A 12,727-nucleotide genomic window follows, 5' to 3' on the forward strand; every position below is an offset into this window, starting at 1 on the left:
TGTTCATATCAGTGATATCATTTGGATGATTAAAACCTATGGCTCTCAAGCCTGGTTGCTCATTAGATTCACCTGGAGAGTAACACTGAGTGCCTAGACCGCTGGGAGAGGTTATAGGACTTGCCCGAAGTAACACATCTAAGTCGTGATGCCAACAGGACTTAAAGCCAGGTCTGTAGATAAGTCCAGTACTCCAATTCCTGCACCATATTTTCTAAAAAGAAAATTGAACTAGAGTTAAACTAAAATTAACTTAAGATGCAAGTCCTGCAGTGGAGAAAGAACAATCTGAGTCCTTGGCAAAAATATACGGACGAGTGGCTATAACACACTCACCAGGAACAAGTCCACAGGAGGGCCGCATCTAGCCCGGCCCAGCGTATGCGGAAGCCAGGGCCTGCTTTGTTATAAAACTGCTTACTGTGAAGAAGTTCAGAGAGAAGTGGAGATTCTAAAGGGATAGATAAATCTATAAGCAAGACTACTGAGTTGGTAAAATGCCCAGCTCAGCGGTTCAGAGCCCAAAACGGAAAGGCTCTGTGAGCAGGTGGGTGCCTTTTTTATGGTAATCAGCTCTGGGCCCAAGAAGCAATGAGGTCATCAGGGTTTCTGGGATGCTCTGAGGGAAGTGAGTTGACCAGGTAAGCAGAGAAAACAGGTAACCCGGTGACACCTGGGTGGGGCTGCTAACTTATGGCCCCTCTGCCTCCAAGGCCAGAGTAAATTCCAATTCAGGAGTCATTGGGGATTGATGGGGAAGACGCTGAAGAACACACGTGAAGAAAAAGTTGAGAACAGAATGGGAGTTCAAGATCATCAAGACAAGCCCCTCATTTTACAGGTTAAAGAAAACGAAGACCAGAGAGGAGCAGTGACTGCTCCACGGCCATAGAACCAAGTGGATGGCAGGTCCAAGCCTTCCTGCCTGGTGGTTCTCCCACCACTGAAAACCAAACATGAAAACATGGACAAAATGCAGAGAAGTCCCAGTGATCATCAGGGAGAGGAGATATGGGGGCACCTCTACATGCCCTATCACTCTGTTCTGCCCTGCCACTCCCTCCTCCAGCCCCCTCCACTCTATGGAGGGAGCTGTCATTTTGGTTTCCACTCTGTTACAGGGACTGAGAGAACAGCACGGAAATCTGGTGCTTTGCAGTGTGTCTTGGGGTTAGTCACTTCATCTGGGGGGGCCTTGGGTTCCTCTTAAGTAAAATGGTGAGTGTGAAAAGACAGTTCTAATGATACACATTATGCCTAGTACACTCTCTAAACCAGGAATTGGCAAACTACAACCAATTCTGGCCTGCCATCTGTTTTGTAAATAAAGTTTTATTGGAACTCAATTACATCCAATCACTCACGTATTCTCTATGGATGCTTTTAGAGCTGAGTAGATGCAACAGAGATCATTGCATAGCCCACCAAGCTGAAAATATTTATGAGCTGTCCCTCTACAAAAATCTTGCTGATTCCTATAAAACAAACACTCTGCCTACTACCTGTGACATACACACAGGCAGTCTACCATATGATTTATATATTGTCCAGATAATTTTTCTGCTTATGTTTTTGCTTTTAGAAGGAAACTATTTCAAACATATAGCTAAACACACACACACACAAAACTCAATAAATGATCCTTGTATACCCTAAGTTTTAACTGATGATAATATTCAGATTTTTATGTTTTGAAAATATTGTATCATAGTAATCTATATTCATAAGTAAACTTAAACTATTTTAGAAGAAGGAAGAAAAGACATGCACACGTGTACCCAGAACTAACTGAACTAAAGACTTTAGCACTACTGCAACGCAATTACTGTCATTCTGTGTTTGGTTTTTCAGATGGGTAAAAGGGCCTCCCTTATGAGATCCACGGTCTAAATTATAAGACACACATTTTGCCAGAGATTCGGAAAACAATCATGAGTTTTTTCAATTGAACAGTTTAGTATTAAAGTAAAAAGGCCATTTTAGTTAGGGCATTTGACCATAGTTACCTTAACTAGCAGTTCCTGATGGACTGCTTAAATGCTAATATAAATGGGGCAAGATATAAAGAAAATAAATATTGAATTAAATGCATTTTTCTATCCATACTTATCCTTAATCCACTTGGTGAAATCTCAATCACAGGAATCCATCTTAAGAGAAATGTCCTTTACTAATCACTATTTCTTTTGTTAGAAAAAGCAAAACCTTTGAGACTTCTCTGGACACCAAGGTTTACACAACTTAATTTGAAGTCAAAGCCCCTATAGCCATTTGGTTCCTTAGTGACCTCCCAGCTCACGTATACCCAAGGACAGACATTTGTTTCGTACTCTTTAGATGTAACGGAGATGGAAATGGACGTTTCTGCCTCTCTCATTCGATTTCATCATCATCAGTATTTGCCTTCCATAACCTCGTAATGTTTCTTCACTGTATTCTTCATTTGTCCTTTTGAGGCTCTTTCATGGCGTGTGTGTGTGTGTGCATGTGTGTGTAGGCAAGCCTGCATGCACACATAAATAGTACCTGCTTTCTAATCCTCTTTCATTCCCTCCCATCAATAACAGGGCTGGAAATGAGGAAACCTAACCCGGCACTGAGGGCTCACCTCTGAAAAGTCTCCCTGACCCGTGTTGCTCTGATACGGAGCTTAAAGATGCACCAAGGGGGACAGGGAGGGGGAGAGGTAAACTGGGAGACTGGGATTGACAGATACACACTACTCTATTTAACTAATAAGGATCTACCGTTGAGCAGAGGGAAGGCTGCGCAATACTCTGTAATGGCCTACATGGGAAAATAAGCTACAAAGGATACATGTATAGGTACAACTGATTCACTATGCTGTACAGCAGAAACTAAACCACATTATAAATCAACTATACTCCAATAAAAATTAATTTAAAAACATACAGGGAGATTCAAATAAGTATTTCATATAAATAAACCTGCTACAGAAATATCAATATATGTTTATTCAATCAATTCTTCAAATTTGTAGACTCTTGTGACCCACGGACTGTAGCCCGCCAGGCTCCTCTGTCCATGGGATTTTCCAGGCAAGAATACTGGAGTGGTTTGCCATTTTCTTCTCAGGGGGATCTTCCCTATTCAAGGATCGAACCCAGGTCTCCTGCACTGCAGACAAATTCTTTACTGACTGAGCTACCAAGGAAGCCCAGACCAGAATAACATGAAATAAATTTAACATCATTTCACATGCAGAACTACCAACTTAAAAAAAAAAAAAAAAAGTGTTTCTGACAAAGCCAGACATATTTTTCTAAAATTTTAGAACAGAAGGTTTGCTAGGCTAACAGAGTTGAATAGTCATTGAGAGACTTCTCTGGTGGTCCACTGGCTAAGAGTCCAAACTGCCAATGCAGGGAGCCTTGGTTCATCCCTCGTCAGAAATCTAGACCCCACGTGACAAAACTGAGAGTTTGCAAGCTGCAGCTAAAGATCCCACACGCCACAATAAGACCATCACCAGCAAAGAAAGAAAGAAATACTAAAAACACAGTCACTGGAACAAGGTCTTGAGACAGAAATATACATCGATTTTATCTCGGTGTGCTGATGACTCCACAAGGCGAGGAGGGGGTGACAGGGTCTAAATCTGATGTGTCTGCCTGTGTTCCTAATTCCATGCCTGCAGTATGCCTGTCTCGTGGGTGTTCTGCCCCTCTCCAGATTGAAGAGTACAACATTTTTAAGCTTTGGGATTTAATGTATCTGCCTCAACCTTCACAATAGCTCTCCCTAAGCCCAGTGACACGGCTCCAACCACACCGAAGCCATCCCAACCTCCCAAGCTGGGAGCTACAGTGTGCTTGACACAGAACCCAAGGGGACTTGTGAGTGGTTAATAATGGAAGATTCTTAAATATATCATAAATATCTATTACCAGAAAGATGAATAATGATAAGAATGCTCCTTTTCTTCAGTGCAAGACTTTCCTCTCTTGATACTTAACCTACCCCTGTGGATGAGGTTAAGCTATGCCCCTTAATGAGGAACTATTAAGACACCTATAATTAAAATGACTTTTCTCCAGAGTGCACAAGGAAAATTACTTTTTTTTTCTCTTAACAATTATAAAAACATAACAAAATAACCACAGCAAATTTGAAAAAGATAATGTCCCTCCCAATTCTACCCCTCCAAAAGAAGGCATAAATGGATTGTTAAAATCTAGAACTGTTATATGTGGGAGGCATATGGACACCTGGATAATTCACTTAAAATGCAGGTCCCCAGGCCCAACTCACATAAACTGTGCTACATGAGATTTGGGGTCAGGCTCAGAGTTGCATCTGTTAACAACACCCCAGGCCATCTGGATAATGGCAGTCAAAAGACTATGCTCCAAGAAACAATACCGCATGTTCAACGCTGCTCTTTTTTCTCTTATATAATACAGATCTCCCAATCTTCCAATTCTATGTTCTAGCTTCTTGTTATCCAGTACATATTTATTTACACTACATTTGTTTTTCAGCCTGGTGAAATTTAAGAGATCAGAATTTAAATCCCCAAAGCTCTCTTAAATTTATTCAGATGCATTCTTATTAATGGGCCAGAGGGCAACTGCATCTGTACAGTTTCCACTGTGTACTGTCGTATTGCTTTCTAGTGCTGAGCAATTTATATTTAAACCGGCAGATTAAGAGGACCCAATATTCACCACAATGTCACCAGCAATGCGTATTTGAATTTATTTTTACTTTGTTCTGCTAATTTAGTCAGTGTAAAATGGTATCTCAAGGTGGATTTAATTTGCACTTCTTGCATTTCTGGTGAAGATTAATATGTTTCCCTGTGTTTCTTTGCTATTTATAAGTTTCCCAGAGTTACAGTTAAACTTTTGAATCTCTTGTCACGTTCAGGGCATGGCTTTTTGCTTCTTCCTTGTCACGGCAACTGAAACTTAACAGAGACCCGCAAAGCCAGTGATGGGAACAGGACTGTGGTTTGGTTCAGTGCCCCAGGATGTGCTCTTAACCAAATTATCTTGTGTCCTGGAGGTCTTAGGGCAAAAATATCCAGGTGGGAGGAAGACAGGAAGAAGAAAGATATTCCAAGTCAGCTTTCTGGGAAAGAGACTCTGAGATCAAGATCTGCATACAGGAGATTCTTGGGAGGAGTTTCCTCAAGATTAAGACCAGGAAGAGGTGACAGAAGCTGGAGCCAGCTGAGGGAGGGGCTGAGTAACTGCAATCTCAGCAGTGGTCCCGGGGAGCACTACTGGTAAAATGATCCTTCATTGTTGACCTACTTGAAGGCAAGGGTTCCAGGACTTTCTTCCTGCACAGGGACCAGTCATCTGATATGGGCTATCCCAGGAAAGGCATTCTGAGCTTGGATGAAGCAACTGTCTTCAATAGAAGGCAAATCTCACAGAAGCCCTCAACTGTGAACTGTCAGCCATCAATACTGTTAGCAGCTGGGGGGATGCATGTAGAGTCCTGAAGAGGGACTCTGGTTGACACATCACAGCATCCCCTGCTGAAGGAATCCTATATTGGTTGAGACACTCTAGTTTCCTTTCATATATGCTATCACGTTAGTTATCCACTGATGTAAACATCCCAAAACTTAGCCTGAAACAAACAAAACATTTCCATTTTGCTCACTATTCTGCCAGTGGGGCTGGGCTCAGCTGGGAAGTTCTGGTCTTGCTGGTGATCTCTCACTGGCTGTATTCTGCTGCTAAGGAAGCTGTGATGGGCTGAGCTCAGCTGGATGATGAGATGGCCAGGCTTCTCTCCCTCTCTCCAGGGAGTCTGAGGGCTTCTTCTTCTCACTGTGGCCTCAACAATTCCAGGCAGCATATTTGCATGGTTTTTCCAACAAGGTAATGGGTTTTCTTACATGGAGACTGAGGGCCAGTTCCCAGTGTAAGCCTTTATGGGAAAATGGGGTTTCTCAACCTTGGCACTATTGACAATAAGGAGTGAATAATTCTTTGTTGGGCTTCCCAGGTGGTGCTAGTGATAAAGAACCTGCCTGCCAGTGCAGGGGACCTAAGAGATGCAGGTTTGATCCCTGAGTCAGGAAGATCCTTTGGAGGAGGGCATGGCAACCTACTCCAGTATTCTTGCTGGAAAATCCTATGGACAGAGGAGCCTGGTGGGCTATAGTCCATAGCGGGGTGGCAGAGTCTTATCCTGTGCACTGCTGAATGTTTCACAGCCTCCCTGGTCTCTGCTCACTAGATGCCAGTAGCACCCTTCCAACTGGGACACACACACACACACACACACACACGTCTCTAGACATTGCCAAATGTCCCATGAGGGGCAAAAAAAGGCTCCTTTTGAGAAACACAACTTTAGAAAACCTAAAGTATTCTTGGAAGTTCTACCACATTCTGTTGGTTAAAACAAGCCATAAACATGGCCTGGATTCAAATCTCATGGCTGCCAGGAGACCTGGTTCACTGGGGGCCACCAAGGTAACAGACTGCCATAATTCTGTGAGGCTCACATTAAAATGTCCATATTATAATGTGAAGTTAAGGCTCATTGTTCCAGAACCATGCAGCTAGGAAGTCACAGCACCGAGATAGGAGCCCAAGTCTGCCTGACACAAAGGGCATACTCTCTGTACCACTGTGAACTGCCTACAGTGGCTTTCAAGGGGTTACTCTTAAGAAGGGAGCTAACCTCAATCTAAGAAACTTGTGAGAGAAAAGAGCGAGGTTTTACTTGGGTTTAGTTATGGTTAATAAAGAAAACATTAATCACTTGAAGTGCTATTTTGGAGCACATGAAACCAAAATGAAGCACAATATGAAATGTTCATTTATTTCTAAGGGGCTTATTTTGTTAACATTCAATCATTCAATCCCCTTGGCCTTATTTATAACATTTGAGTGAAATACATTTGTTTAATAACTAAAACTTTATTCTGAGTTTTATAGGCAATAAATTCCTTCTCTTGAAGATGCAGGAGGTGGGGGTTTGGACAAAGCCAGGATATACCACTGGACACCCCACCCCCAGGTGGGGCAGAGTTTCTTCCCAGGCAGAGTTTCTGCACCAGTGTTCCCTGCTGGAAATTGTAGCCTCTTACAAGACCCCAACTCCTACCAGGGTATGAAATGCCTAGACTTAACGCTTAGCTCCACCATTTACTGTTCACATGACTTTTTAAAAATATTTATTCAATTGGAGGATAATTACTTTACAGTATTATGATGGCCTCTGCCATACATCGACATGAATTAGTGGTAGGCATACATGTGGCCCCTCCCTCCTGAACTCCCCTCCCTCCTTTGTCCCCACCCCATCCCTCTAAGCAGTCACGGAGCACCAGCTTTGGGTTCCCTGCATCATACAAACTCCCACTAGCTATCTATTTTACATATGGTTATATACATATGTGTTTCAATGTTATTCTCTCAAATCATCCCACCCTCTTCTCCCACTGCTACATGACTTTCGATGAGCCATTTAAATGCCCAGAGCCTCAATTTCCTTGTCTATAAACTGGCTGAAACCCTAGCCTGGAGGACTTGTGTTGAGATGAAATGATACGTAGACATGTGATCCCTTTACACTGTCCCTTCCTGAGGAAAGAGGGAAGTGCAGAGGAAACAACAGATACAACCCACAGAAGGTCTTTTTGACTTGAGAGCAGACTAACTCAAGCCTCTTCTTTATCAGATGGGAAGCCCGGTGTAGAAGAGGAAGCTTCCAGTGGATTAGAGCACACTCCACTGTCACTGTGATTTGTGGATTCTGTACCATCTCTCCTCCCACCCACGAAGCGAGCAGACACATAAAAGGTAAAAACGAAGCATGAATAATTTTCCTCCTCTATTCCCCTCCCACCTTCCCAGACAGGACATGGGAACTGAAGAGAAAGGAGAGAACAGAATGAAGACCCTCCGTCGGGGGATTCTCCAGGCAAGAACACTGGAGTGGGTTGCCATTTCCTTCTCCAATGCATGAAAGTGAAAACTCAAAGTGGAGTCACTCAGTCGTGTCCGACCCTCAGCGACCTCATGGACTGCAGCATACCAGGCTCCTCTGTCCATGCAATTTTCCAGGCAAGAGTACTGGAGTGGGGTGCCATTGTATTGTCCAGTCATTAGATACAGCCACCACTGACTCCCAAGTATTTCTCAAAACACAGTCTGTGAGTTCTTCTCCAAAATGTATATATCACATTTTTTTATAGAGAAAACTCTTTTACCTGGAATCCTCAGGACCCTAATGCTCTGGTGAGCTGAATGTTCTGTTTAACAGGAAGGGATCAGATCTCTCATGCATGGAATTCTAGTTTTCAATGTGGGGACATGGCAACAGGATTTTTGATCAAAGTTTTAATCAGATATAATTTAATGTTTATCCGAAGGCTTCAAAGGTACAGCAGCATTTTGCATTGCCTCCAGGAAATAATAAGAAACATCCATTGCCTAAGACTTGAGGGTAAACATGTAGATTATTGGGGGGTTCTAATTTATATAGTGTGAATGGCAAAGAATTCCTCTATAGTTAAACCAATCTGCATTGAATCCTGGCCCTGGACTTACTAGCTGACTGTTCTTGAGCAGGATAATCTCTACAAGCCTTCGTTTTCAATCTGTAGCCTTGATATAAGAGTACCGCCATAAGGAAACAATATAATTATTATAAAGCCCTTAGAGCAAAGCCGCGCTCATGGTAAGTACTTTATCAAGTCAACTTTATTTTGCCTGTTCTCTTTTTTGGACTCTATTTCAGCTGCATGAAAAATAAACACGCAGAGAAAGAACCAGGAAAAACTACAGGACACCTAACTGTTCTCCTGGAGGAAATGTTGACAAAGCAAATGAGGGAGGTTTGGGTATGAGAAGGCGATTTGCACGTCTGCAGTGTACACATCCTGCCTTGTCTACGCATCACAGCCATCCTGTGGCTGGGAATGACGGCTGATAATTTAGGCTGCCAGTCTAACTTAGGAGCGAGATTCCTCAAGCCCACGGCAGCAACACATGCTGTTTGGATGACAGTGCTGGGGTTGGAAAGGCACAGGTGTGTCTCCAGTCCTGCGGTTCAGGTGCTCACAGCTCAGCCCCAGAGGCGCTTCCCACAGTGGGTTAGGAAAGCGCCCACTTTGCTACACCTCCCAGAGACACGTGATCCCAGAGATGCACGAGGGCTTTCCTCTACCATCAGTCACCCCTGGGCATCTAGAAACACAGCTGCTTTCATCTAAGAGATTTCACCTCGGCTACTGGGCCTGATCACTCGTCCGATTTTTACTTGGAGAATTATTTCCAAATATCAGCTAAAGTGAAGTGAAGTGGCTCAGTTGTGTCCGACTCTTTGCGACCCCATGGACTGTAGCCTACCAGGCTCCTCCGTCCCTGGGATTCTCCAGGCAAGAACACTGGAGTGGGTTGCCATTTCCTTCTCCAGGTGATCTTCCTGATCCAGGGATCGAACCTGGGTCTCCCGCATTGCAGGCAGATGCTTTACCATCTGAGCCACCAGGGAAGCTTTATTTGTTGGCCGACTATCTTATTATTGCGTGTGTGCCTGCTAAGTCGCTTCAGTCATGTCCAACTCTGTGCAACACTATGGACTGTAGCCCAGTAGGCTGTTCTATCCATGGGATTCTCCAGGCAAGAATACTGGAGTGGATTGCTGTGCCCTCCCCCAGGGGATCTTCCTGACCCAGGGATCAAACCTGCATCTCTTACTTCTCCTGAATTGGCAGGTTCTTTACCACTAGTGCCAGCTGGGAAGCCCTGTCATTATTAATGTGCCTCAATTTCAGTTAGGACAACTGATGGCAGACCTTGGCTCAGGCAGATGGACCCTCCATGAGAACCCCTTGCCTGTGTCTTGAAGGGTTTTTCCATGTGACTGGCTCACAAGAGATGGACTCAGCTCTCCCGTGGTGCCCAGGAAGCAAAATGTTGTCTTGAAGTATGAACAGAAAGGCTAAATGGGCTTCGATGATGCAGGAAAACCCCGGCAAGAGGAGGAACTTGGTATGTGCCAGGCAGTGCTGGGCACAGCCCCCTGCAGCCCAGAGAAGCTGCAAAGGAAATGTTAACAGGACACGTGGTTTCTCAAGAGCCAGAGATAGAGACAGCTTTTCTTTTGGAAGCCCTGTTCAGTGGTGATGGCTGATTTCGCATTGGCTCTACGTGGGATGCTCCCTGTTGGCTGCACTCACCCAGGGATAAGGGCCGTGTGGGTGCTGAGTGCAACACTGTTCCCTGACACTGAAGGAGATGTGCTGGAAAGACCTGAGGAAACCAGCCTGTGTCCTGCAGGGGAAAACACCTCATTTTACAGTCAAGCCAGAGAGTCAAAGAGCAGGAAGAAATGGGGATTTCAGTCTCCTGGGTTTGTCTACCACCTTGAAGATGAGGTAGTAGTGGAAAGATGGGCATGGACTTGGAAGTCCAGTGTTCTTGGAGTCCAGGGGTTTCATTCTGCCCCGCCTATCACTGTGTGATGCTGTGTCTCTGTTTCATCACATTGGAACAGGAACAAGATTACTAACTTTGTGGTTTCAAGGTTAAGTGGAAGGAGACATATAAAAGATATGGTACCTAATGCATGCACGCTAAGTCACTTCAGGCATGTCTGACTCTGAGACCCCATGGACTGTAGCCTGCCAGGATTCTATGTCCATAGATTCTCCAGGCAAGAAAACTGGAGTGGGTTGCCATGCCCTCCTTCAGGGGATCCTCCTGACACAGAGATCAAACCAGCATCTCCTACATGTCCTGCATTGGCAGGTGGGTTTTTTTTGTTTGTTTTGTTTTACGACTAGTGCCACCTTGGAAGGCCCTGGTACCTAATGGTTCATATAAGTATTGCCTATTCTAACTTCCTTTATTTCCCAAGCTTTACCAAATGTGGGTAATTTCCTACTAAAATCCAATCTCCCTGTCTCCTTAATAAGAGAGCTCTGGTTTTGTTCAAGAGCAGCCATGAGCCTAGTGGAAGGACTAAATCTAGCAGCCTGCCTTGTAGGCAGAGATGACCCGTAAAACAGTTACTGAGAGAGGTTTCGGGGAAAACTCTCTTTGACCCTCGTCCAACCTGTTCTTCCATCCAGAAAGCACCAGCCTGAGCTCAGGAAGAGCTCAGATAAGCCTGGTGCCCAAGAAATGTTTTCTGACTGAGCAACAAGAAAAATAATAATAATAGAGACAATTAACATTATAAGAGCTTGCACGGAGCCTGTCAACATGCTAAGCCCTTTACCCGTTTTGTTTAATCCTCAAAAAGATTCCATGAAATATTTTCTATTAACTTCTATTTACAAAACAGGAAACTACAGTATAGGAATACATGAGTTAGATGTAGAAACAAGTGAATATGTGAATGAGTGAGTGAACACATGAATGACTGTATCTTTTGGAATTCAGGAAAGAATTAGAGGTGGAGGGTAGGTGCAATTTTCTATAACTGGTGTAACAAAGTCCACAAATTTGGTAGCTTCATACAAGACAAATTTATCATCTTACAGTCCTATAGATTGTAGTCTGACACGGGTTTCTCGGGGTGAAAATCAAGGCATTGGCAGGGCTGTGTCCCTTTCTGGAGGCTCCAGGGGAGAAGCTGTACCCTTGCCATTTCCAGCATCTAGGGGCTGCCCACGCTCCTCGGCTCCTGGTCCCATTCTCCATCTTCAAAGCCAGTGATGTGGGGCCAACTTCGTATTGGGCTGCTATGCTGCCATCTCTGCTCTGCCTTCCACTTTCAAGGGCTTTGTGATTATACACTGGGTCCACCCAGATAATCCAAGATAATCTCCCTATTTTCAGAACATCTGACTAGCAACATTAATTTCATCTGCAACTTTAATTAATTCCCCTTGCCATGTGAGGTAGTATATTTGCAGTGTCCAAGGACTGGGACATGGGCCTCTTTGGGGACCATTACTCTGCCTGCCACAGTAGGCTCTGCAGAAGTTCTCCTCACTGTTTGTAGGAATATTTTGCCATATAAGCAGCTGCAGTGTGTACCTAACTCCACAGTGGGAGGCCAGATCTCAGCTGAAGGATAACAGGCAGAGGAAACCTATTTGGTTCATTTTCCTGGTGTGGCTGTTGGGGTGCACAGAACAGGTGTGGTCACAGAGTCTCAGGCTGTCGTCTTCTGATGCAGACTTCCCATCAGCTGTCTAGGGGAAGGATGAGGGTAACACTGGCCCGTCACACCCAGTGGCCATCTGTGGGTCACGGGGTTTCCTCGTCTTATTTCCAGTGGTCACTGTGCACACGGGATTGATTTTCAGGAAATTAGAAGAATAAGGAGAAGTTGTGTTTGTTCAACCAAAATCAATCTCTTCACGTTTCTTTTCACTCTTACTTTAATTAATCATGAGACTTAACTAGGACAATGAGGCCCTGAGACGGAGGTCACCCAGCCCAGGGGCCTGGCTACCAGCTCATAGAGTGGAAACTGGGATCTGAGTCTTCCACCCACCCTATCCCTAAGCAGGTCTGACTTGCACCCACCAGTCCCCTAGTCAGACCCTTCTCAGGGCCTCTGATCCAAATGACCACTTCTTATCCTTATATGCTTTTATCTTTCCCTCTATTAAGACCCATGCTGGGACTTCCCTGGTGGTCCAGTGGCTAACACTACACACTCCCGATGCAGGGCGCCCAGTTTTGATCCCTGGTCAGGGAACTAGATCCCACGTGCCACAACTAAGAACCAGCACAGCCAAAAAAAAGAAGACTCATGCTGCCTCCAGGAAGCA

The 12,727-nt window shown here is 44.4% G+C and overlaps 1 protein-coding gene across 32 annotated transcripts in view; it reads right to left on the bottom strand.

Moving 5' to 3' along the window:
- The window catches only part of LOC112580248, a 454,297-nt gene that overhangs the window by 209,764 nt on the left and 231,806 nt on the right, over positions 1-12,727 (bottom strand). Inside the window, exon 1 of one of the 32 annotated variants that reach the window (XR_006546307.2) lies at positions 337-468. The exons of the other annotated variants lie outside the window; for them this stretch is intronic. The gene's annotated coding sequence lies outside the window, so the exon portion shown is untranslated. Of the gene's footprint in view, positions 1-336; positions 469-12,727 lie in introns of those variants that run through there. 32 annotated transcript variants of the gene reach the window in all.

This window comes from Bubalus bubalis, chromosome 18 (genome assembly GCF_019923935.1).
Source record: "Bubalus bubalis isolate 160015118507 breed Murrah chromosome 18, NDDB_SH_1, whole genome shotgun sequence".
Taxonomy (NCBI): domain Eukaryota; kingdom Metazoa; phylum Chordata; class Mammalia; order Artiodactyla; family Bovidae; genus Bubalus; species Bubalus bubalis.